We start from the raw sequence: 26,718 nt of genomic DNA, 5'->3' as shown, positions 1-26,718 counted from the left end.
TTTCCCAGCTTCACTCACTTGGATCTCTGTAGCAGTTGAGATCTGTCGTCGGATAGAGGGATGAATCGGCAGCAGTCTGTTATCATTCAATCCACCTGGGCAGCCATTCCATTCTGCAGTCTTCCAGTTCTGAGTACATGTATTTGAAGGTGGACATCCAAGACAGTAGAGGATTCTGTTGGTATTTTGCCTGCCCCACCTCCCAAAATCTCTTTTCTTGAACCAACTGTGGTGGTCTTAGGGGTATTGCCGAAATTCCTATGCTTGTTGTAGGTGGGACTTTGATATCCACACTGAAGCCACTCTGTCAGGAGTGGCTCATGACTTTACAACCTCTCTGGCAACTATGCATCTGCCCCTCTTGCTGGCTGGACACACTATGTATTATTTTCTGGGTTGGCCGGAATGATAGCAATCTGAGCATGGAAGAGCTTTCTTTAATCCCATTATCATCTAAGCCAAGCTGGGTTTGTCTAAACTATACCTCAATACCTGGAGAGATCTAGATATCCACAGAACTTCCAGAGACCTCCACAAAATAGGGAGAGGGGACCCATTAAAATGGTCCACCCCAGAGGGATGATGGATCCGGATGGTTTTGCAATGGTCTTTGAAGATTTTCGTCATCTCAGAAAGTTATCTGAGATTAACTCCTGGAAGGGGAAGATGGTATGTGAAGTTTCCACCTGAGCACCCAACACTGAGTAGAGCCAACTAAACACCCTGCTTTTTAGGCATCTGGGAGTAAGAAAACACATAGGCCAGCAACTAGAGAACATTGGTACAAAAAGTTCAACCAAAGATGGGCAAGATCTCACATGAAGACCTACTGTGGTAGCATTCTTTTCTGTCACCACTTGAGGAACCCCTGCTTAGCACCACATACATTGGTCCATGGCATCACTCTGCATTCCATCTTGTTTCTCTTCCTATTTATATAATGAAACTGCTGTGAGACATAGTCTGATATTTTGGAATTAGATGGCACCAATATGCTGAAGATACACCAGCCAGAACATTCCTTTTTGCTTATATCCAAGGAAGCTATTTTGGTTCTAAATCAGTGTCTGATATCAGCAATGGACAAGGTAGGCAAGACAAGATGGAGGCACTCCGGCTGAGTTAAGAAATAAATCAGAAAATGGAGAATCAATCTGTGTCGAAGGGAAACACAGTTCCCTTGAAGATTTGGGTTTGTAATCTGTGTGTACTCCCGGATTCCACCTTAAATTTGCATATGTAGGTCTCAGCAATAGCTAGGAGTACATTTGTACATTTAAGCTGAGTGTATCACCGAATTAGCTGCTGGATAGCTCAGTGAGTAAGGTATCTGGCTGTGGAGGTGGAGCGTTCAATTCCCCTCTTGTGCATCCCAAAAAAGCCAACCTTTGTGGCCTTAGGCAAGCTGCACAGTCCTAGGAAACTCAAGAAGAAGGAAATGGTAAACCTCTTCTGAGTAATCTATATCTAGGAAACCTTGGGAAGTGTTGCCATAAGTCAACCTGATGGCACACAGCTTTTATTAATATTATACCAGCTGCATCCAATTCTGGTGGTTTCTGGTCTGGCCTAAGTGACACATGGCCATATTCCATTTGGAGTATTCATAAAAAGTTCTGCGTAGGGTAATTCCTCTGAAAGGTGTTTGTCAGCTTTAGCCAGTACAAATATATTGCAGAATCGCCAGGTCAGCAGCTTCTCATCCCCTGAGGTTTTCCAGAGGTCTGTCCCTGGAATGCCTGAAGGCTAGGTTCCTGTTACTGAGGTAGGGCAGGCATGTGTTGAGGGCTGATGGGAGTTTCTGGCTCAACTGGCTGTGGAAGGAAGCACAAGGGGGAAAGTGTATATAGGCCTTCAAATTGGGCAAAACCTTGCTCATATTGATTGGTAATGTTGCAACCCAATACTCAGGAAGAGGATACTATGTTTTGGTGGCCCAACAAGCAGCAAAACACTCAGCACCTGCAGCAGCTTCTACTGTTCCTTTTGTTCTCTGTGGGCGATCTTAGCTATAGAACACATGAAATGTGGGGAGCTTTTCTACATCCTAAGCTCCTACTAGGATCCATGGAAGGCTACATGAGTGTCAGCCCACGGGGAGTGCTTTTTCTGCATTGGTGCAGGGAAGAAAAAAAGTGATCTAGAACTCTGCTTCCTTCTAGTCATGCTCCAAATAGTACAGATGGCCCCTGGTGCCATCCCTTGCTCCCTTTCCTTGTTGCAAGAGTTTTGGTGGACACATCACACTGAACCAAGATGTCCTGGTGCCAACTGTGAAAGTTAGTGGAAATGGCTGCCCAGCTTTGATGCCACCTCATGGACGTAATCACACTTTCTGATCTCCTAGCATTGAGCACCCTGAGGTTTCCATGCCTGGAGATCTAAGGAAGCAAAGCAATTCTCTTGAGACTTCAGCCAATGCCTGGATAACCCTATCTGAGGACCAGTTTCAGGGCCTCTCTTGTTACAAGCCCTCCTTGGGCTGGTGTTGTTTAGTCATTAAGTCCTGTCCAACTCTTTGTGACCCCATGGACCAGAGCACACCAGGCCCTCCTGTCTTCCACTGCCTCCCAGAGTTGGGTCAAATTGATGTTGGTAGCTTTGATGACACTGTCCAACCATCTCATCCTCTGTCGTCCCCTTTTCCTCTTGCCTTCACACTTTCCCAACTTCAGGGTCTTTTCCAGGGAGTCTTCTCTTCTCATGAGGTGACCAAAGTATTGAAGCCTCAGCTTCAGGATCTCTCCTTCCAGTGAGCACTCAGGGTTGATTTCCTTCAAAATGGATAGGTTTGTTCTCCTTGCAGTCCAGGGGACTCTCAAGAATCTCCTCCAGTACCACAATTCAAAAGCATCAATTCTTTGGCAGTTAGCCTTCTTTATGGTCCAGCTCACTTCCAGGCATCGCTACTGGAAAAACCATAGCTTTGACTATGCGGACCTTTGTCAGCAAGGTGATGCCTCTGTTTTTTAAGATGCTGTCTAGGTTTGTCATCACTTTCCTCCCAAGAAGCAGGCATCTTTTAATTTTGTGGCTGCTGTTACCATCTGCAGTGATCATGGAGCCCAAGAAAGTAAAATCTGTCACTGCCTCTATATCTTCCCCTTCAATTTCCCAGGAGGTGATGGGACCAGTGCCCATTATCTTAGTTTTATTCATGTTGAGCTCCAGACCATTTTTGCGCTCTCCTCTTTCACCCTCATTACAAGGTTCTTTAATTCCTCCTCACTTTCTGCCATCAGAGTGATATCATCTGCATATCGGAGGTTGTTGATATTTCTTCCGGCAGTCTTAATTCTGCCTTGGTATTCCTCCAGTCCAGCCTTTCACATGATGTATTCTGCATATATGTTAAATAAACCGGGAGACAATATACAGCCTTGTCGTACTCCTTTCCCAGTTTTGAACCAATCAGTTGTTCCAAATCAAGTTCGAACTGTTGCTTCCTGTCCCACATATAGATTTCTCAGGAGATAGATAAGGTAGTTAGGCACTACCATTTCTTTAAGAACTTCCCATAGTTTGTTGTGGTCCACACAGTCAAAGGGTTTTGCGAAGTCGATGAAGCAGAAGTAGATTTTTTCTGGAACTCTCTGGCTTTCTCCATAATCCAGCACATGTTAGCAATTTGGTCTGTAGTTCCTCTGCCCCTTCAAAATCCAGCTTGTACTTCTGGGAGTTCACAGTCCACATACTGCTAAAGCCTACTTTGTAGGGTTTTGAGCATAACCTTGCTAGAGTGTGAAATGTGTGCAATTTTACAGTACTTGGAGAATTCTTTGGCACTGCACTTCTTTAGGATTGGGATGTAGACTGATCTTTTCCAGTCCTCTAGCCTCTGTTGAGTTTTCCAAACTTGCTGGCATATTGAGTGTAGCACCTTATCAGCATCATCTTTTAAGATTTTAAATAGTTCCACTGGAATCCCATCACCTCCACTGGCCTTGTTGTTTGCCATACATTCTAAGGCCCACTTGACTTCACTCTCCAGGATGTCTGGCTCAAGGTCAGCAACCACACTATCAGGGTTGTCCGGGACATCCAGATCTTTCTGGTATAATTCCTCTGTGTATTCTTGCCATCTCTTCTTGATGTCTTCTGCTTCTGTGAGGTCTCTACCATTTTTGTCCTTTATCATGTCCATTTTTGCACAAAATGTTCCTTTCATATCTCCAATCTTCTTGAACAGATCTCTGGCTTTTCCTTTTCTATTATTTTCCTCTATTTCTTTGCATTGTTCATTTAAGAAGGCCCTCGTGTCTCTCCTTGCTATTCTTTGGAAGTCTGCATTCAATTTTCTGTAACTTTCCCTATCTCCCTTGCATTTTGTTTCTCTTCTCTTCTCTGCTATTTGTAAGACTTTGTTGGACAGCCTCTTTGCTTTCTTGCATTTCCTTTTCTTTGGGATGGTTTTTGTTGCTGCCTCCTGTACAATGTTACGAGCCTGTATCCAAAGTTCTTCAGGCACTCTGTCCACCAAATTGAGTTCCTTAAATCTGGTCTTCACTTCCACTGTATATTCATAATGGATTTGGTTTAGATTATACCTGACTAGCCCAGTGGTTTTCCTACTTTCTTCAGTTTAAGCTTGAGTTTTGCTATAAGAAGCTGATGATCAGAGCCACAATCAGCCTCAGGTCTTGTTTTTGCTGACTGTATAGAGCTTCTCCATCTTTGGCTGCAGAGAACATAATCAATCTGATTTCGGTAATACCCATCTGGTGATGTCCACGTGTAGAGTCGCCTCCCTGGGCTACCTGTTTATTTACGGGCAAAATACAAAGCCCGATATATAACTTTAAATAGTCACTCTGAAGAACTATATTCGCTCATGGAGTGCTGGTGAGATCATAAAGACATTCTGGGAGTGGCCTTTCTCAGTTCAGGTCTCCTCAGTGGCACATCTGGTAGGGCTGTAACTAGAGAGCTTTCTTGGTTGCCACTCAGGCTCTGGAACATGCTGCCAAATGATGCTAGAATGATCTCTTCCCTCTTATCTTTCAGACAAACGTCTGGTATATAATTTGCGTTGTTGTGTAAGAGACTTTGGTTGGTGACAGTTTTTTCCTTCCACTGCAAATTATTTTAAAATCCGTTTTTATATCTAATTTTTTTTTAAATTTGACTTTATTTGATACTAACACCTTTGGGTGCTTTCATCTGGCAGAAAGGCAGGGTATAAATATAATAACCCAACAGTCTTCTTTGCTTCCAGCAAGCAATAAGTGCAGAAAGATGTTGGCAACGTTTATTTTGGAAACACCCAGCAAAATGCCTCTGATGCAAAGCTGGCAGAAGGAAATCAATACTGCATTCTTGAGGAGAGGACCTGCACAGTTGCGTCACCTCTCATGGAGGCTGCATTAGTGTCCTAAGCAGATCTTGGCCGTGAACTTGATATCAGTATTTTAATTCAGAATGTTTTGTGGTTGGCATCCTTTGGTAAATCAGAGATAGTTTGCTTTTTAGGCATGCTTGCTTTTTTCCTAAAAGGTAAGGAAAACAGAAGAAAGTAAAGAATTATTCGGAATGGTAAAAGCTAAAAATCACACCAACCTGGAATAATAAGTATGTGTGAATAAAGCCCATTGTAACTATTTAGTGGTGCTTTCATGCCCCCTGCAGTTCAACTATTTATTAGGAGTGCATTGAAATGACTGTACATGGTTTCATTTTTAAATTCAATTTATGCAACGTACCTTGGGTGTCAAGAATATATATCTACAGTACTTTTTAAAAAGCTGTATCTGAGCAGGGGAGCTCAAAAAGCCAAAGGTACTGAGAACAACTCAGACATACAGAGCCTGGAAGATATTTTTGCACAGCTAACTTTCCCAGCTTAAAATCTTCATGTTCAAAATATGCAAATTGTGCATTATGAGGAAACACACATTTTATATTGTGAATTGTGCAGGATGGAAATTGTGCCTAGTATATGTAATGGATCCTGGCTGCATAAGAAAAAGCAAGTGTTTGTAATTGCACATATCATCATATTACCATGGTCTGCTAGCAACAACTGAGAAGTAGAGACACAGAGAGGAATGAGGAATTGTGTTACCCAGAGGCTGGAAAAGCCGCTGGCTGAGCACTTTAGGGGATTCAGAGAGTTGTAAGCATGAAAAGTAACTTTTCCAAAATAGTAACTTTTCCTATTACAGATGTCTATCACAATATGATGCACCGGCAGCTAGCTATATAGGCAGATGTGTTTCAAGCGATTCCAGTGTGTATTTTGTGTAGCCAAAAGACAGTGGTGGGAGTCATCGCCTCTGAACTAATGCAAAGGTCAGGCTAAAGGCATGATGTAGTGCAGTGTTTTCCGACCTTGTTCGAGTTGTGAACCCATTTTATAATAGCCAAGTAACCTGTGAAACCCTGCCACATTTGCATAAAAAGGTATTTTAATGTGATGAAGAAAACATCTTATTAAAATAGATTTTTCAGAATATAATTCTCACCTAATATGCAATGTGATCGTTGGCCTTGCATCTGGGCAACCAGCTTCAAAATTCATGACTGAGTGATTGCTAAAGTCACTCACCCAACCTCCACAAGTTCCTTAATGGGCTCCAGGAGGTGGAGCTAACGAGGGTGGGTTTAAACTGGATTTTACTGAGGGACGGAGAGTTCTTCCATCACCCTTTTTGTCCTCTCTTCAAGTGGTGGCTTTGCTATCACCTCCTCCTCAGGTATCCTCCCTAAGATGGCGGCGGCCTTTTCCTCCACCACCACCATCTCTCTCCCCCCCCCCACAACAGCCTGTTGCTGCCTCCACATCTCTCCAGCCCCCGCCCCACGACCAGCCTGGCTCTCAGGGGCTACAGCTGGGTCCTGCTCCCACTCCTCCCCATCCTGGTCCCCTGCCGAAGCCAACCAGCCAGTCACCAGAGTTGAGGAGGAGTTGCCATCACCACGACCAGACGAGGAGAGCATGCAACCAAGCATCTCCTAAATACATCCGTTAAATAAAATGTAGGCAGCTGTCAGAAATGATATGCGAACAGGGACCTGAGCTAAGTCAGTAGGTTCAGTAGGGCCGAGCAGGGCTTGGGGACGCTCCTGTTCTGGACTATAACTCTCAGAATCCTTAGCCTACTTTCATGCTGGTTGGAGGAGGATGGGAGCTGTAGTCCAAAACAAAGCTTGCAAATGACACATTAGGAGATTAACAGATTTATCCTAGGGAGCCAAACCTTTCCATCTATAAATGTACTTCAAAGCCTTAGTTAACATACCTAAGATTCTATCACAGGGCTTCTGGGAGTCATGATGCGAGACCATCAAGAACTTCAAGGCTGGGAACCCTGGCTCTACAAAGAGCCAGTTGGCCACTCCCAGGTATACTTCTTTAGCAAATCCTGGGAGAAGCTTTGCCTCAAAGTATAGGTGTCATTAGAAATTGGCCTCTCTGATCTGAGGCTCATTATGGTGGTGTAAAAACATAATATGATTTTGACCGTTCTTTTGGAAGTTTGGCTTTCAAGATCCTTTTTGCATTGGTCCAAAAAAGAGCACAAAATGTAATGTTAACGTGAAACATAGAACAGAAATCACATAAGCTTTCCCCCAACTCCAGTAAGCTCCATTTCATAAATATGTTCTCATACCTGTTGTGAGATTAGTCACACAACTGATTACACAAAGCGGAACTTGCCAGAGCAAAGGGGGAACTTGTGCAATTTCCTTCTGCTCATTGTTTAGGCAACAGGATACTAGCCAAGGTTATTAAAGGAAGGTATAGGCCACTTTCCCTTTAGAGAATTTCAGTAACTTGTGCCCTCTGCAGGAAGTACATTAAATCAACACTTAAATTTACAGCTGAAATAAAGTTTAATTTTTTATGCACCTGGAAGGCAAACTGTAACAGCCACTTACTTCCAGCTGGCAATTAACAAATCCTCACTGGGATTCTCAAGCACGTGCCAAGCACGTGGGCATTCACAGCCCCAAGAATTGCAGTGGCAACTCTTTTATGGCTGGCTAGAAATGGATGAATGCTACACCATCTGTCTTTCGTCTCTGGAGTTGTACAACAGGATTTCAGCCAACGTCTTGTAATGATAATCCATTGGTAACTAACAGACACTTCCCAATTTCTAATGTTCAAACAATTATTATTATTTTTTTAAATCCAGTGTTCCATACACTCGTCTGAAAAAGGAGTATTTCCAAGTTCTGGTGCTGAGGAGAAAGCTAGGAAACTAGAACCAAATAGAAGATGCCTGAAATCAGAAACAAAATGGTGGAGTGGAGTGGCTTTTAGCACACCCAGTGTCGCTTCAGCTATAAGATCTGACCCTCTAGTTCTAACTTGGGGCCGCTTAATCAATATACAGTATTCATCTTTCAAAGATGTCTCATCAGCCAAGCCTATGTTGTTTTGCCTCTTGGCCAGCAGAGGGACTATAACATAAAAAATGAGCCTTAAAGGTAAAGTATGTTTTTTCTCTCTCTCAGCTGAAACTATACTGCAAAGTTGATTATTTTATCCATGCTCATGTAATCATCATTTTAGCAGTGCGTTGTACAGATGCAGGCACTTGCTGCATTTCATTTCATTCTTTCCCACTTATGGGGTGTCAGAATATTATTAGAATCTTGGGGATACTTTTTAACTTAACCTGTAAATCCCCATTATGACAAAACTTGGGAACCAGATTTCAAACTTGATCGTTGTACCTGTTTCAGATTTAATGTAATCAGCTTGTGCTACATGGGGAGTTCTGAGAATTGTAGTCCAAAACCCACAAACGTATACACCACTTTTGTTCTTTGGTTTAAAGAGGTGCTCCTCCAAGTGGTGAGAGTGGTCAGCTTGTCATAGCATGTGATTTTGGTTGCCTATAAGTCTTACATACAAATTTGATTTTTAAATCTGGTATGCTTTTTCTCTGCAATTGATCACTGGATGGTAAATATGAACTTAATTTGAAAGTCTGATGGTTGAGACATGTATCTCTGAGGAGAGTTTGGTGCCCCAGCCTTTGCTGTCCTATCAGTTATGCTAAAGGTCATAATCTCCCCAATTGTGTGAGATTGCCATATTCTGGGACAGGACAGAGATATGGAGAGAAACAGCTAGGACTGAGCATACAATAGCCATCTTATTTCCATGCTTGTTATTTTTGTTGTTGTTACATGCTTTCAAGTTGCCTCCGACTTATGGAGATCCTATGAATGAGCTATCTCCAACATGTCTTGTCCTCAACAGCTCAGCTCAAGCCTGTGGTGTTAGGAGTTAGTCCATCTTGTATTTAGTCTTCCTCTTTTCCTGCTGCCTTCCACCTTTCCCAGCATTATTGTCTTTTCCAGAGAATCCTGTCCTCTCATGATGTGCTCAAAATGGAACGACCTCAGTTTCAACATTTTTTGCCTGTAGAGATAGTTCAGGCTTGATTTGATCTAGGAGCTGGTTGTTCATATTCCTACCAGTCCAGGGTAACAGAAAAGCTCTCCTCCAGCACCACATTTCAAACAAATCATTTTTTTCCCCTGTCAGCTTTCTTTACTGTCCAGCTCTCACATTCATACATGGCGATCAGAAATACAAGAGTGTGGACAATCTTGGTCTTCAGTAACACATCCTTAACACTTGATGATCTTTTCTAGTTCCTTCATTGCTGCCCTTTGAAGTTTCAGTATTCTTCTGTATTCTTGGTTGCAGTCTCCATTTGGATTGATGATAGAGTTCCATGCTTCGTCTACCTGTTTTCTTTGTCCTATTGTCTATGAAGGAGTGGCTGGAGGTGGTTATATGCACTTAAAGGTAAAGGTTCTCCTTGACATTTTCAGTCTAGTTGTGTCCGACTCTAGGGGGTGGTGTTCATCCTGTTTTCAAGCTGTAGAGCCAGTGCTTGTCCAAAGACAGTTTCCGTTGTAACGTGGCCAGCGTGACTAGGGAACGCCATTTTACCTTCCCACCGAGGTGGTACCTATTTATCTACTTGCATTTGCATGCTTTCGAACTGCTAGGTTGGCGAGGAGCTGGAACAAAGCGACGGGAGCTCACTCCGTCGCATGGATTTGATCTTACGACTGCTGGTGTTCTGACCCTGCAGCACAGGCTTCTGTGGTTTAGCCCACAGTGCCACCACATCCCACAACATATATGAACTTAGGTTGGGCTAATTTGTGCCCTTTCCCCAAGCAAATACAGTGGTGCCTCGCATTACGAGCGCTCCGTTTGATGACAAAATCGCTTTATGTCAATGTTTTTGCGATCGCAAAAGCAATTGCAAAACAATGTTCCCTATGGGGGAATTTCGCTTTGCAATGATTGGCCCCCTGTTTCGGTAACCGATCATCACAAAGCGATGATTTTCACACAGCTGATTGGGGGTTTCAAAATGGCCGCTGGGTAAAAAAAATGGCCACCCGCTGTTTTCTGGCACGGATTCCTTGCTGCACGGGCAGCAAAAATGGCCGCCCTATGGAGGCTCTTTGCTGGACAGTGAGTTTGAAGCCCTAGGAACGCATTAATCGGGTTTTAATGTATTTCTATGGGCTTTTTAAAATCGCATGACGATGTTTTCGTTTTACAGCGATTTTCGCGGAATGAATTAACGTCGTCATGCGAGGCACCACTGTACTAACAGGCAGGTACACACACTTCCCTAGCAAAGAAATTTGCTAGAAAGAATTCAAAGCCCTGGACACCCTTCCCTAATCAAAGTTCTGCCTCTTAGTAGCTGGTTTAACCCCAGGAGCAGGATTTAGGCATCCAATCAGTGCACTGAGTTTAATATCAACCAAATGTCCTAGGACAGGTTTTTCCTTATACAAAAGCTTTGTAATACCTAAGGAATGTTAAACCAAGCAACCTGGAGGTCAGATAGCTGAATGAGCATCTCTTCCTCCTGCAGATACATTGAGATTTTCAGCAGATGTTCATGCTTCAGTGGGAGAAATGCACTATGTGCTAAAGCTTACTTTTCTGGATTACAACTCCCAGAATCCTCAGCCAGCAAATTCTAGGTATTGTCATCTAGAAAAGTAAAATTTCCAATCCCTTCTATGTAATTCTGAAGCTGAGAGTCTTTGTGATGGAATCCCAACTTTGGAATGTCTTCCTAAAGGTGATATGATTGGAAGTGGCCTTCTCTCTCTCTCTCTCTCTCTCTCTCTCTCTCTCTCTCTTTAAAGTTAAATCCAGAGTGTTCCCCCCCCCACTATTTTCTTATTCAGTGGACACAGTTTTGTAGGTTTGAGGGTTGATCAGGGTTTTGTTTTGGGGGTTTTCTGCCCCTCCATTTAGAACCATATGGTGCTTACACTGGGCTTGCTTTCACTTTTTGAAAAGGTTTTGAACACAGCCCTGAGATCCCTTGTGAATGAATGTTGTTATATAAATGTTTCAAATATATTCTTTAAAAATATACATTGCTTTCCTGTTAACTAGTGGTTTAACACTTTGGCTGCTGTTGCATATACGAATGTACATATTTTCTCTTGGTAGCTGAAGCAGAGGACTGAAGTCCAGAGCCCTGTTCTGTACTTTTGTACATCACTCTTGAAATAATCGATAGATATTTTTGTTTTACAAACCTGTACCACTCTGCGAGGACTGCAGCTGAACTCAGAAGGACCGGAAATCTGAAGGTAATGGTCAATTATCATCCCTCATAATCAAGCAGACCTGGCTTTTTTTTAAAAAAAATTAGGAGTTGGGTACAGGGTACAAGGGATAAAAGGGATTTTAAAGGGGTGGGGGAGAAGGAGAATATAAAATGTATTGCCATCAAATCTTATTGTTCGTGTTACAATGTCTAACCAGCTTTCCACATTTCTATATTTTAAATGCCCTTCTAGATTTCTACTTACAGTTACCTCTTAATTTAGTTCTACATTTATGAAGTTCTATCTACTGACTCAAACTATTTGTATAATGAATCCCATCTTTCAGTTGCCTTTTGTATTGGACAGACTTTTAGCATTTCTGATAAAATGTCCATCTCTGCTACTTCCCAAATCTTCCTCTTGTTTTGGTATCTCCAGTTTCATCTAATTCTTAGCATAGAGAATTCTAGCTGCTGTAACTATATGTATAACTAGGTAAATCTTTGTCTTTTCTATATTACCAGGTATAATGTTGAGTAGAGACAATTCTAGATTTAACGGAATATTACAAAGCAATATTTTTTGGAATAGAGTATGCACTGCTATCCAGTACTGTTTTGCTTCTCTACAAGTCCACCCCATGTGGTAAAAACCTCCCTCTTGTGATTTACACTTCCAACATACCTTTGATACCTCTGTATAGATCTTTGATTTTTTTTTTTTGGAGCAGACCCAGCTTTTTGACTCCCCAAGACTTCCGTGATATCTCTGCCAAATACAATAAAAGCTCACAAGGTCATACAACTCTGGGGGGAAGAACCCTTTTCTTCTCACTCCTGAATCCCATAGGTTCTCAAACTTTTTTGCCCTGTAGACCACTTGCTGACTTATTTGCTTTCTGTAGACCCCCTGCAAAGCTTTGATACAAATCTAAATTTGTGCCCCCATTTTTTCTCTCTCTGACGTGGACCCCCCACAACTCGAAATCGACCCTTGGGGGTCCATATAGACCACTCTGGGAACCTATGTCAGAATCTCCATTACAGATGAGTGTGTTTCTCCCTCTCCATTCTTTTTCCTAACCTGTTCAAGAAACCATCTCATGCTTTTGCCTGCTGCAGCTGCCTATCAGTTCTAGTCCAGTTCTGGATAACTTGCAAAAATGCCAATTCTGGAATCACAAAATGTCAACTGTGGAAAAATGCCTGACACAAAAAAATGTCAGGAGTGGAAACTCAGCAGTTTCCATTGCTCTCAGCTAAAATATCAATTTGTAACTCTGCCTCTGGTGGGAAATCAAAGGCCTGTTCAAAGCAGCATTGTAATTATTTTAACTCTTAATTAAGGCAAATGTTGACAGAGATACAAAGATAGGAAAGTTCAAAGAGACAAGAGCAAACTTCAAGCCAAGACTTCAGTGGCTGTGGAAGGTGAGCAATAAACCTGAACACCTTTAAAATATATATTTATTAATTTAAAACGTTGGCCTAGTTACTCAGACTTACAGTCTTTGGGTTAAGCACTTTGACGTTTTTATTAAAGCATTGGTTTGGGTTTCAGAAACAGAACTCCTTTGACCTTTACAAAAAGCATTTCACGACTTTCAACAAACAAGATGTGCTACAAATTGAGGCCCTCTCAAAGTTGACAGAGTGCAACCCCAAGCATCTGTCACTCTTGGTTAAGCTGGCTTGTGTTGACTGAAGCTGTAGGCAAAAAACCTCTGGAGGGCCACAGGCACCTATCCTCACATCATAGGACGCTGGCAGAGAGAAGAAAGTTTGGAAAAGAACAACAGATTCCATATGAAAAAAATGTCAACATTGTAGAAGATTCTAAATATGAATACTTCTGATCCCTTCTGATGTGGCAACCAGCCTAGCAATCGAGTTGCATTCAAAATTTATATTTCCCTTTTAGCACTCTCAAATATGGATTGCCATTTGTGTAAACAGAGAGGATGCTGCTTGTTTGATTAAACTGTTCTTTTCAATTGAGACTGACACCTATCTGTATGAATTGCAGTCTTCCAGACTATCAATGCATCTTTCATTTTGTAGGTTTTACTCTCAGAACTCTTAACAGCATCAACGAATTAAAGCCGCCACAGGTGTTCACTGTCTAAACTGCCCCCTTATTTCTTGTGCTTAGAGCCAGACTCTTATGTAGTTCCTAATAATTAGAGAAGTTATGAAATATCTGTTAATTTGTCTCACTAATTTGTACATCTGTCAATATCCAGTGTTGTGGCTTTAATAAGGAAAATATGTCTTGCCTTGTTTATATGTGTTAAATCCCTTTCTTTTGCTTTATTTTATTTAATTTAATTACTACTGAGGAACTCCTTGTTTTTTAAATAAAATGTAACAAGCCACATCTTAGGTTTAGTTAAATGTGCTACAGTTTGTTAAGCATAAGTGGATTTTGTAGCCAGATGGATTATTTGCCTTCTAGAATTGTATGAGCAGTTATGCCGATTCCCATCAATTAAGCATCTTACCCGTGTAGGTCATTGTTTGCCAGATTATTACTCATTCTTAGTTGCTCAGTCTGTGTTCCTGTTCACACTAGCAGGAGGAAACCATGCACAATCCTCTATGAAAATAGCTTTCCACCAACAGTACATGTGCCATTAGAATGACAGAGGCATCCTCTAAGTAGGACACAGAACTTACATAACAATTTCAAATAATTAGTTGTCTCTCTGTTCTCTTATTTGTCTGCAAAGACAGAGACAGATATTATAGTTAACCTGTCATCAAAAGAGGAAAGGTCTTAAGGACTGGTTGTGCACAAGTGTACTAGCAGGAGCTTCTTCCACCTCCAGGGTTTGCAAATTACTTTGCTCTATGATTGATCCTTGGAACTCCAGAATAGAATTCCTCTGAAGTCTAATTTCTCAAACATGAAGATCTGCCCGAATCATGTCTGTCCAACATTAACAGACATTCACATCTAGTAATGAGTTACCTAGAACATCTCTTTCTGCCCTAAGATGTGCTATCTCATGCCAAACCGGATTCTAACAGGAACTTATTTCTCCTAATCCTTTAGTCTCTCTGGCCCACAAATTTACCATAAACAGTAAACAAAACTAAAATGCTTGTGAATATATGAGTGTTCTTAGGGGAAAAATGTAACCTTGTTTGTGATGGTGGGAATCAGGTTCTTTGACAGTGATTGACAGGGTATAGGATATGAAAAGTCAAGAACTATTGTGCCATGTCAACAAATATCTACCCTCCCACTTACTCAATATGATTACTGGCCATAGTAACTGAGAATGTTAGAATTTTTGGTCTAACATATCCAGAAGGCACCAGATTTGTTTTCTTGCCCTTTGATCTGAGTTGCCGTTATGAAACTTGAAATTTTGGAATGGGGAGTACAAACTGAGTGGATGGATGCCTCCCGACATGTCTATGTGAGTTCTTCAGCGTATGCCTAACCTACATTTCAACTTTCTTAACTGTGTTACTCTAACACTGGAGAAAATAGGACAACCAGGCTGATCAGTCAAATAGGGTTTTAGCATGCAGGACACTTACCTACCAAAACTGTTAGGAGATCATGTCAGTTACACTGTGTACCCCGCTACTCTCACCAAGTGTGAAGCCAGCAGGCAAACACTCCTTCATTCCAATATCCATGGAGTCCAGACAGCCTTGCACTTCAGCAACAGTGTTTATTGAGACAGTCCATTGGAGTACAACAATTCCAGGACTAGGAGTTCTCTCCACTCCTGGGAATCTCCCAGAGGATACAGCGGTTTGCATTTGCCTCTGGGGCAACTCAGTCTTGTCCAGGTGCTGACACTCCCATTACCTTTTCCACCTCCACCATCACCTCTGGGTGGATACAGGGCCCGACTGGTTCTCTGTGGGATGTCACAGTGCGGTGGTATGGAGAAGGAGACAGGTCAAACACAAGGGCCCCTATCCAGGCATCCTCCCAGGATGTATAGTTCCAGACGTCCTCTGTGCTCAGTGCCCTTTCTGGCTCTTCTCAGGCATCTCCCCAGTCACCCTCATTCTCTGTCCCTAAAGTGTCTGTTTCTTCCAGCATTGAGGGTGCCAGGTGTTCTTTATCTCCCTCCACTCCCGCCTAGGCTCTCCAAGACCTCCTTTAAGGTCGGCCACCCATTGATATCCTGAACTTTCCCCTTCCTCCTTCTCCATATGCTTTTCATATGATGCAGCCTCTTTCTCCCCAGGGCCAGTTGACCCTACTCAGCACCTGCTTCAGATTCATCACTAGCTCAGTTCAAGGACTCTGAAGGGTCCTGGAACTGGGAAGGGGGCTAACAGCCAGGCATAGGCATCAGTGGCAATCCCCTCACAGATACATTACCTTCTGCATGGATCCATTTGGTCTCAGCTCAAGTTTGGCTGTGTGAATTGGGCTTTAGTCCTGAACAAGTATATGGCTGGTTGATTGTGACAACAACATTTATATTTTAGTCTGTTTTCTTTCCTTGTTAAGTTCATATCCCGTCTTTCCTACATGTCGTTCAAATAAATAAAAACCCAATGTTTCCACCAAGAAGCTCGATGTGACCTATACCACCCTTTCCCCCATTTCATTATCACAACATTAATGCATATTTGGTTACACTGAGATACAGTGATCTGCACACAGTCACCCAGTGAACTTCAGTTCAGGTGAAGGTTTGAATTTGGGCAGGACCTGATACATATGCAAGTTGTCTAAGCAAAATTTTGGGCTTCAGATAATGAGGGACTTCTCTCTCCCCTCCCCCTCCCCCAATCAATCAATACCTTGCAAATCTTTTGGAATAATGCACTTTATTGCCATTCCTATGGGCCCCCTGAAAGTCCCCCTCCTTTTGGGTGCCTCCCTCCTTTGGATGATGTGTTAGTGACCACTTTATAGACCACACTGGTGCTTACACTGTATTAAGAATGACTCGTGTGATTTCATGCAAGCCTCTTGAAAACAAGGAGGTTGAAAAAGTGCAGTAGAAACTCTCCCTCCCCCCCCCCGTGTGTGTGTGTGTGTGTGTGTGTGTGTGTGTGTGTGTGTGTGTGTGAGAGAGAGAGAGAGAGAGAGAGAGAGAGAGAGAGAGAGAGAGAGAGGGAGGGAGGGAGGGAGGGAGGGAGGCGGATCTCATTCCACTTCCTACGATTTTTAATGGTCCAGCTTTTCACGCATTCAGGTTGTGCTGAGATGCCTGCAGCCATCAAACGGAGTCTGCCAAAGCTAGGTGTTATGACCAGGCCTCATGGGATCACAGCCAGATGGTATTTTTGGGGGAAAGGAGGACACAGTTCATTTCAGAGCAATTGGAACGAGCAGATTTCTTCTTTTATTACACCGCTGCATTTGGCAGCAATCCACAAGAGGCAGATTCCCCTCTCTCAGAGGAATGATCTGCCCACTCTTGTCCATTTAGCAGGACATTTGCAGCCCGAAAACTCTATCATCAACCACACATGTTGAGCAGATGTGTGAGCATGTGGAGCAAAAGAAAAAAGAAGAAAAAGAAAGAAAACACCCTAGCAGTTGTGGGGGGGGGGGAGGGATGTACCATAAGTGTTGAGAAACAGTGTCACAAAACTTGATTTTTCCTGTTGTTGTTTCAGAAACACCCTAGATATTATTAAGATAATTGTGTTTTTCCCCCCAAGGGGAAAAAAGGAAGGTGCAAAACAAGCCTCCTCTATTTGGGGTGTAGAGGTAATAACGAATCAATTGGGTTTAGACTGTTGTTTGCTGAGCAGAAAAGGATTTTCCAAAGTAAAGATTCCATGTCAAGTAAGAGTATCTCTGAGGCCAGGCTGCTCCAGAAAATAGTCCTGGAAAATTTGTACTGGGAAAAAAGTAAAAAACAAGGCAAACACACACACACACACACACACACACACACACACACACACACACACACACACACACACACACACACACACACACACACACACACACACACACACACACACACACACACACACACACACACACACACACACACACACACACACACACACACACACACACACACACTTTTAAGAGAGGATATCAGATGTATGCATCCTTTTATCCCTGCCCCACAAATCTGCACATTAAGGGAAAGAACCAGCTGTTTTTCTCATGGTGAATTAGATTTACTTGGGGGAAATCTGGCTTCCTGTTTTTACATAGACAGCTATACTGTTGCAAAGCCAGTTAATTTTGGTTAGGTCAAAAGAGCAAATCTAATTATTGGAACTTTCCATTCAAGTCATATTTTGTAAGAAAAGGTTATAGACGGATAACAACAAGAAATAATAATAATAAGGAATGTTTCTAAGAGTCACACTGGATACATTGAAATAATCTGTGAAATCACTCATAGGTCCAGCTTGCATTTTACAAAGTTTGGTGACTTTCTTGTTGCTCTTAAAGTTTGTCTGACCTGGTGGTGCCTCATGGGTGATCGGCGCATCAGAGACAGGAGATGCCTCCTCCAATCCTCACCCATCTATGAGCTTCCATGCCCCTGTTCCATGCCCCTCTGGAGATCAGCATGAACCACAGTTTGGCCCAGTTTGATGCCACACTCACATGGGTGTTCTGCGGACACTGCTTTCTCTCCTCCCCTGTATGCTTGCCCATTCCTTGGTCAAAGCATGCTTCCTTCCCCCACCTCCTCAGTGCAATTGCCCACTCACCGATTGTAGTGCACGCTTTCCTCCTCTGCCTCCTCTGGCAGCCGCCCACTCAAAGGCAGTGCTCTGTGCTTCTCTGCCCTGCCTCCTCATCTGAGGGGGTGAAGCACATGCTGCAATTGGTGAGTGGGCAATTGCACTGAAGAGGGAGGGAAGTGTGTTTAACCAGGGAATGGGCAAATGCACAGAATGGACAGGAGAGGGAGTGCACGGTGCCCAAGGAACACCTGGGTGGGTGCTGCACCGTACAGGGCTGAACCACCAAAATGCAGTTCATGCTCATCTCTAATCACCTTTGCAGTTTGTTCTGTGTGTTCACAGATTCCTAGATACCAATGAGTATCACCCTTTCTGAATCCAAGGTTGGTGTATATAGAGAATAGAATTGGAATTATTGATGATGTTGGTTAGAGGGTTCTAGGATTTGTAGTATCAATAAGTAATATTTCCCAGCTCTGGGTATCCATCTCCTCTGAAAGGAGATGGATACCCAGACACCTACGCTGAATTCATGACTGAAATCCAGTAAAGTGTTGGAACTGAAGGAGGCCCATTGTATGAAGAAGCTGGCTCACCTAATCCCTACTGATACAATGAGCCTACTTCAGTTGCAGTTCACTGCTGGATTTCAGCCCAGGTGTGAGCTTGTTTCCTTTGTGCTGTTTTAGGATACCTCATTTTCTGAATCTGGGCCATGAGATTAAGACGTCAGGTGGTCAAATGTTTCTATTAATTAGGGTATCTTTTACCATGCATCTACAAAGATTTCAGCTGCAGATGGGGATGAATACGAATATCCTCATCTCCAATTTCAACTCATTTCAGTTCACAGCTGGGCTATCAAATATATTTAACCTATGAAGCAAAGGAACTTTTATGTAAATAGTATGTGAGTGTTTATTAATTTGAAAGTGATTTGCCGCACCTTGACTATTATTAGACTAGAAAATAGAAGAATTCTTGAATATGATGGAAAAGGAAGTGATTTTTTAAGGCCTGGATTATTTTTATTGAAGAGATCTGGCAAAATGGGAAGAAACTATGTACTTTACAAATAGCATTTTTGTAATATGGAAAGCAAAATAATATGGAATACTGTAATGTGGAAACTCATCATTTTGTCATGCACAGGAATGCAGCTGTACTGGGTTGTAACTAAAAGAATAAGCCTTGCAGGAAGATGCCTTCAATTCTTTAAAAAAAAAAAAACAACAACAACATTTTGAGATGGTCTAATATTCTCAAAGAAAATTGGCAAGGTGGCTGATATTCTTCTCTAACTGCAGTAAAAGGGACAGATGGATGCAGAGAAGGACGTGAGAAACTAGGACTAGTTATTACCACTGCACAAGATGATGTGCAGGATAGCAAATCAAAATTCTATAAGGCAATTCTAAAAATGGGAGAAACCTAAACAAAACATTATAATGGTTTTTGTAGGTTTTTCAGGCTGTCTGGCCATGTTCTTGAGGTTTTTCTTCCTAACGTTTCACCAGTCTCTGTGGCTGGCATCTTCAGAGGACAGGAGTCAGAACTCTGTGCTCTGGTGAGTTCTGACTCATGTCCTCTTAAGATGCCGGCCATAGAGACTGGTGAAACGTTAGGAAGAAAAACCTCAAGAAAATGGCCAGACAGCCCGAAAAACCTACAACAACCATTGGATCCTGGCTGTGAAAGCCTTTGAGAATACATTAAAACATTATAATGTTGAAACTTCATAAAATACCAAATTTGGTACAGGATCTCACATTAAATTGCTCTCTCTTCCTACTGCACCTTTCCATTCCTAGCAATATTGTCTTACTAAGTTCTGCTCACATGTAGCAAACTAATAATGGTGGCTTCCTTTATTAAGACAATCCCGTTTTCCAGCAATATTGTATTTTATGGTCAGTTCTGTATCGTCATTATATGTGCATAGTAGGACAGCCTCATTTTACCTATTTTTGCTTTAGTGAGAGTTCAGGCTTGACTTTATTGAGCATCACTTTTCTGCCTTTCTGGCTCTCTTATGATATCTGTAAGGCTCTCTTCCAACACAACAATGAAATAAAGTTGATTTTTGCCCTTTGTCTTTCTTCACTGTCTCTCTTTTACATACATGGATGATTTTGACCTTGGTTTTCAGGGACAATCTTTGTTAACTCCCAGTGCTGCCCACCTTTTTATATTTCAAAAGATAAAGTGGCATGTTTTGGAAAACATGTAGGCAACATGTTTGTAGAGCTTTCAGTCCAATAGAACTTTTCTTCCTTAGGCTGCCTACTCTAAGGAAAGGATTTGGGAACTGGAACATATTTTTTTTTAGTCTGCATTCTGTGGAGGGAGCATGACGATATTCATTTACCTGAGAAGTTAAAGGCTGTGTATGTTTCTGCATTGTATGAATTGCGCTTTCTCACACCTTTGCTTCACCATTTCATTAAGCCCATCAAAGTATTTTGGCACAGAGGAACTAAAGCCACGTCCAAGCTGTTCTTGTTTCTGCCCACTCCCAGCAACCATACAACAGATCATGTGCTCATCATCTGGGATCCTCTGGCACTGGGTAATTTTACATGAGGGAAGATTCTGTTGGGATTTGTACGTAGTGTACCTCTATTTTAAAAAGCCAGGAAATTCAATTCTTAACTCTCCACTGATACAGTCTAAGGGCTCAGTCACACTGCCAATTGACATCAATTTGACTCACAGTTAAATGTTTGGCCTTCATTTTTTTTTTAAAGTAAGCGAAGCACCACTAAATTGATGGCACCACCTGGTGTCATATACTCAGAAGCATGGGGGAAACACCACAGAGGTGATGTCAGCTGATGACTGATGAAAAAAAAATATGATTTCATCAGCAGAATGAAGAGAACAGGGAAGGTGTTTCTAATATTGAACATATTGATGAAGTGATGTAGCAATAAATTCTTGACAATACGAAAAACCCATTTGTGGTCACAGTGTTCTAAGTGATGTATCGCTAAACATTTTTATAAGGATTTTTAAATATATATAGTTGAAAAAGCACAGTGCCAGTGCTGCTCAGATTCAACAAAGGAACAAATTGAATCAACAGAAGTATTCACAACTACCAAATTGAATTGATTTAAACCTATTTAGAAGTGAAGTTTTTTTAAAAAACTGGCAGCCAGTTGAAAAAAAACTCACTTTCCAGCCCAACTAAATCAATTTCACCCATACATTGTGTGCCCAGGAATTCGTAAATTGATTTAAATAATGCTGAAATCGATTTAACTGAGGTTCTTATTGCCAGTAGAACCACGCCCTGAGAAACATATGGATCTTCAGATCTAATTGAACCATGTTTCCCATTATTCCAATGTAAGGATAATGGGATCTACATTTCTCATTATCCCTACATTTCGCTGCCACATTGGTTGTAGCCCTCTTGGAGTATGAGTTCAACCACATATGAAGGACCATAGATTCCCTAACCCTGCTCTAAATCTTAGATGCTAAGAAATACTGCTCTTATTTTGGCTTTTGGCTTTGCTTGGTTTTTCAATTTAGCCACTGATATTCTTGCCTCTATAAAGCCATGCGCTTATGCAGATGCATATTTCACTGTTGGTTTCATTTAGAGCAGCAACAGACTGAGACAGATTTACATCCATTTATTCATTCACAGCTGTGCAGCATTACATAACTTCAAAATAAAACATGCCCTAGCTCATATTATTATACCTAACATAGCTGTGTTTTGGATGCCATGTTATTTTTGCTACAGAAGCATAGCCAGCTTTGCTACGAGGATTGCTTTCTCTTTCTCCTCTTTTATTCATATCCTTGTTCTTAATACACATTCCAAAGAAAAATATTGAGCAGCAGCAAGCTGTAATAAAGAGACCAAAAATGGCAAAACCACGATACAGAAGGAAGCCTACGTGAAAACTCCGACTCTATCTTCCTGGTTACAGAAAACAAACAGAACTATCCAAAGAGCTTGCCAATGAAGGCTGCCAAGTAAAATATTGCTTTATGAAGTCAGGAAAAAACTAATTTTGAAGGTTATTGTAGGTTATTTGCGGCTGTGTCTTGTCCACATAAAACATGATGTCACCTTGAAAAGTCTTAATTTATGTCTGATTTCTGTAAATCCTTACTGGAGATGGTATCTCAATAACTGTTTAAATCCACAACATTCTTTCTCATGAAATATTCACCAACATCACCCTCATCCAACAAAATGAACAGAAAAGCACATATATAAATAATGAATGTCTTGAAGATAGTGAAAATTACATTTATTATTTAAAATAGGAGTGGGGCTGGTGGTGGGGGAAGTCCTTACTTTGTTAAACCAATATCATTAACCCCATGGTTACAAAGACTTTGAAGGGTAGAACCAAGCCTAATTTAACTTGTGAGGGTTCCTTATCAGGAAGGTTAAAAGTCTGATAGTTATACTCATCAGGTGGAGCCAAAGAACTTAATCTGTTTGGTAGTCCCTCAGCTAGAATAGACCTATCAAATCAGTCAGACATATGTAAGGGTTAACTTGACAAGTTCTGTTCAGTCAACAGTTCTTCTGCAGTTGGCATGAGCAAGTGCAATTAGCCATAGGTTATCATTTCCTCATTTCACGGCCTTTGCTAGACAAAAATAACTCAATTTTCTTTATAAGGAAAAGGAAGAACTCTGGATTATCACTGATTGATGTTTATATGGCTTATTGGACAGAACAATATACATTTACGTTATAGACATATGTCCCAAGATGTCTTACAGCTTGAGCCAAGAGCCCTCTGTGCCCTCTTGATTCCATCTTTAAAAAGCTATTTGGTCTGGCAGCTGAATCTTACTTTAAAACTGGCAAGAGGACAGTGTCCTTCACCATACCTGTGGATAGCAAGTGTCACTGGGGAGTAAATTGGGTTGGTGAGTGGGGTGTATATTTTGTAGGGGAAAAAAAGGAAATTTCTTTTGTGCTGCATCTCGTGGTACTTGGTTTCACTGCATGAGCCCATACTGCCTACTCATCCACCTACAGTACGTACATTCTTGTATAACATCTGAGGAAGAAGAACCTGCAATTTTTTAAATGCCAAATACTGTTCTATAGCATTCTGTAATATCTGTGTCTCACCTGGGTTGTCCTATCTTCAAAAGACAAATTAAAATATAACCAAAACTAAAACCCAATTCAAATGCTTGCCCTTTTCCCATAGGGAAAGCACGCTGGTGTCTTGATAATTCTTGAAATGTTACCTAAATAGAAGTCATGATCTGCAGACCAAATCCTAAAGGACTCAAGACACCAGTTTTCATTGTGCGTCCACTATTGTGACTGTGTTCCCTCTCTGTCAATCAGCTGAAGGGATGAAGTGACAACTGCTCTCATATTTAGACTTTGAGAGAATTGTTATTCTCCTATGATTCTCCAGCTAGAGAGACACATTTCAGAGCAACTAATGCTGATGGATTCCCTTTGTGTCAATTTCCACAATCAACTGGCTTAGAAACTGTCCCAATCCTACTCTCAAATCTTGCCTGCCCCACCTCTGTGACATCACGGGGAGCCACCATATCATATCACAACATTCCTTCTCCATGGCATCATAAGGCTGTGCCCCAGTCTCAGATTTTAGCCATGTATTTCTGGGAATGGGATCCTGCTAATTTAGAAACCATACTTAGGAACAGTGTTAGGTGACAGCCTCTCACCTTGTCCTTACTCGGTAGGTAGGGAAGGCTAGGTAGGCCTTCCCTGGAAGTCTAGCCTCAAAAGGACACCTCTGTGGTGTCTTCAGAAACCAGGTCTGTATCCAAACTCTTTCTTAATTGGATGCCGCCATTTCTGGATGCAGGACTCAGCAAGTTACTTGTGTGAGTACAACTTCCAGAATCTCCCTGGATAAGATGGCTGGAGAATCCTGGGAACTCTAGTCCAAAAAAACTAAATTATGTAGCTCTGTCAGCACCCAGTCTCCTTAGAGTAGCACTAAGAGTCACATAAAGCAGACACACATATTAAGAGAGCACATGTGGCAGAATAGTATTCATTTTGGCCTAGCTGTGTATTTACTTCCCATTGGGCCAAGGGTGACTCAACTGGGCTGCTTGTGTTGGCAGCCCACAGACCTCACACAAATACATCCAAATGAGAAACTTGTCCACTTGGCAACTGCGTCAGCTTGGTGGCTCTTTGTCATCATGTAATCTACCGATACCCCATTATCCCTTTCTTTCTGTTGTGTTTCCAGTGAATGAGCCGAAGCCAGTAACAAAAATACTTATTGTTTGTCCTTAGATGCATGATCTTACACTTGGTACTATTGAATTTCATTCCATTTATATTGCTCCAATTCATGAGGTCATACAAATTCATCCTGCATAATTTCCTGCTTCTTCTTTTCATTAACAATACCTCTCAGCTTGGTGTTATCTGCAGATTTCATCAGCACACACACTTATTTCCTTCACCTAGTTTACTATATATTTATTTTATTTATTTTATCCACACATACACATACCTAGAGAGAGAGAGAGAGACTTGTGTGTGTGTTTTAAAACAAATTCCATTCTTAGTTTCTTTGTAGTTATTCTCCAAACCTGGTGTCTTTCTCTCTTGAAATGTGATGGTTTTCAAACTGAAAGATGATCGTTCTTAAGACAGCATGAACTTCTCAGCAGATTCTGCAGGAGACAAAATAGAGGCATTTCCAACCCAGTTGAAGAGGCCATATTTTGTATATATCCAAGCAGAGCAAGTAGGCAATTAAAAAAAAAATCAAATACTGTAAATCATTTAAAAAGTATCAGTAATTTAGCATATCAGCAAACATCCCAGCTATAGTGCTCAGGAATCAACAATATGTTATATTAAGCACACTTTATGTGCTCTTAGCATTATGCACATCTCCCCCCAAAAAAAGCAGTAGCCCAAAGCCCCAATCTACTCTGGACATACGGGAAAGATGGGCTTAACTCTTTCCTCACCAAAAAGGATGTTTGAATAGAAACTGCCTCCTCCCCACTGGCTGCTTTTTTCTTACAATTCTATTTATTTTTATGGCATACAAGACCTTGGGAAAGTAACAGGAGCCAAATATGATTTTCAGTGGAGAAGCAGTATGGAGGGGAAAACAATATTCAACACACTTCATTCCCGCAGGTTTAAACCCCAAAGCAGATCAGAGCCTCTCACGGCTTCATTTACAGGGATGAAACACCATGGGAAATGTTGCTTTTCTGGCCTACAACCTTTAGAATCCCACAGCTATTATAGGAATTGCAGTCCAAAAAAATAGTATTTTTCATATGTGGGAAGAGAAGAAGTAGAGCATGCTACCGAAAAAAGTGGCAGTAGTCTCTAAATAAAGTTCAGTTGTCAAACTAGGTTAGTCTTGAGTAACTGAAGTCACTGGTGTGTCTAGATTAAAGTACAGCTAAATCTGATTCCAGCTCATTGATTACAGTAGGTTTTCTCTTCACATGACAAAGACTGGATCCAACTGAAAGACACATGGAAATACTATGTCATTTTGCAGATCTTTGCGATCACTTTTCAGCACTTTGGAAATGCTTTGTGTGTGTGTGTGCTAAAAATCATAGTGCAAGTCATCTATTTTTGCCAGCTACTTCACTATCAGATATGGATGAGATCCTCTGAAGAATCATGTATAAATGGCACACATTTGTCAAGAATTCATCTGAATTAAATAGACAATCAATGTTTTATTTGTTTACATCAGGGGTCTCAAACATGCGGCCCAGGGGCCATTTGCGACCCGCCGGATGATAGTTTGTGGCCCCCACCTTGCCTGCCCCCAAAGCACCCATGCGCCCTCTGCTGTCAAGAGTAAAAAAAAGCCTCACCTTGCTCACCGGCTCTCTCCCAAGACAGCACCTCTTGCACCCTTCATCCAGAACTGGAGCCTGCCAGCCAGCCAGCCCGCCTGTCTGCTAGCTGGCAGGCTGCAGTTCTAGATGGAGGGTGCAAGAGGCGCTGTCTTGGGGGATTGGGGGAGAGCTGGCGAGCGAGGTGCGCTGCCAGCCCTTTTTGCCTCTGCTCAGCGGCACCCGAGCTGCCGCTGAGCAGAGCTCACTCCCAGCCCGTCCTCGAAGAGCGCCTCCAAGCCGCCAACAGCAGCTGCCACCGCCACCGCCTATTCCAAGGAAGTGGCTCTCTGGCTCTCTTTCTCTCTCAGCACCCCCAGCACCAGCCTGGCCAGTGGCCACCTTAGTGCCGCTCGCCTCACAAAGTTTGCTCCTCTGTCGTGGTGGGGGTGGCTGCTGCTGCTGTGCCTTTTTTTGAGGGGGGCCCTCAGAGGAAGGTTGCCGGACCTCCATGTGTGTGCATGCGCACACACATATGCACCTGTGGGGTCCCCGCCCCATTCTGTTTAATTTCGTGGGTACTGGTGGGGGCTTTCCTCCTTTCCCAAGGCCAATTCTGTGAGGGTTTTTTATTTTATTTTATGCCGTGCCCTCCCCTCCTGCTAGGCAGTCGCCGGCGCTCCCTCCCTACTTCATCCTGCTGCTG

The 26,718-nt window shown here is 42.1% G+C and overlaps 1 long non-coding RNA gene across 1 annotated transcript in view; it reads right to left on the bottom strand.

Moving 5' to 3' along the window:
• Window positions 1-20,106: 20,106 nt before the first annotated feature.
• LOC144583434 (uncharacterized) overlaps window positions 20,107-26,718 on the bottom strand; it is a 39,450-nt gene continuing 32,838 nt past the window's right edge. Inside the window, exon 2 of the long non-coding RNA XR_013537194.1 lies at window positions 20,107-24,869. This is a non-coding gene — a long non-coding RNA (uncharacterized LOC144583434). The remainder of the gene's footprint in view (window positions 24,870-26,718) is intronic.

The sequence above is a fragment of the Pogona vitticeps genome, chromosome 6, assembly GCF_051106095.1.
Source record: "Pogona vitticeps strain Pit_001003342236 chromosome 6, PviZW2.1, whole genome shotgun sequence".
Taxonomy (NCBI): Eukaryota; Metazoa; Chordata; class Lepidosauria; order Squamata; family Agamidae; genus Pogona; species Pogona vitticeps.
Note: the sequence above shows the minus strand (reverse complement) of the source record. Positions and strands in the feature narration are given on the sequence as shown.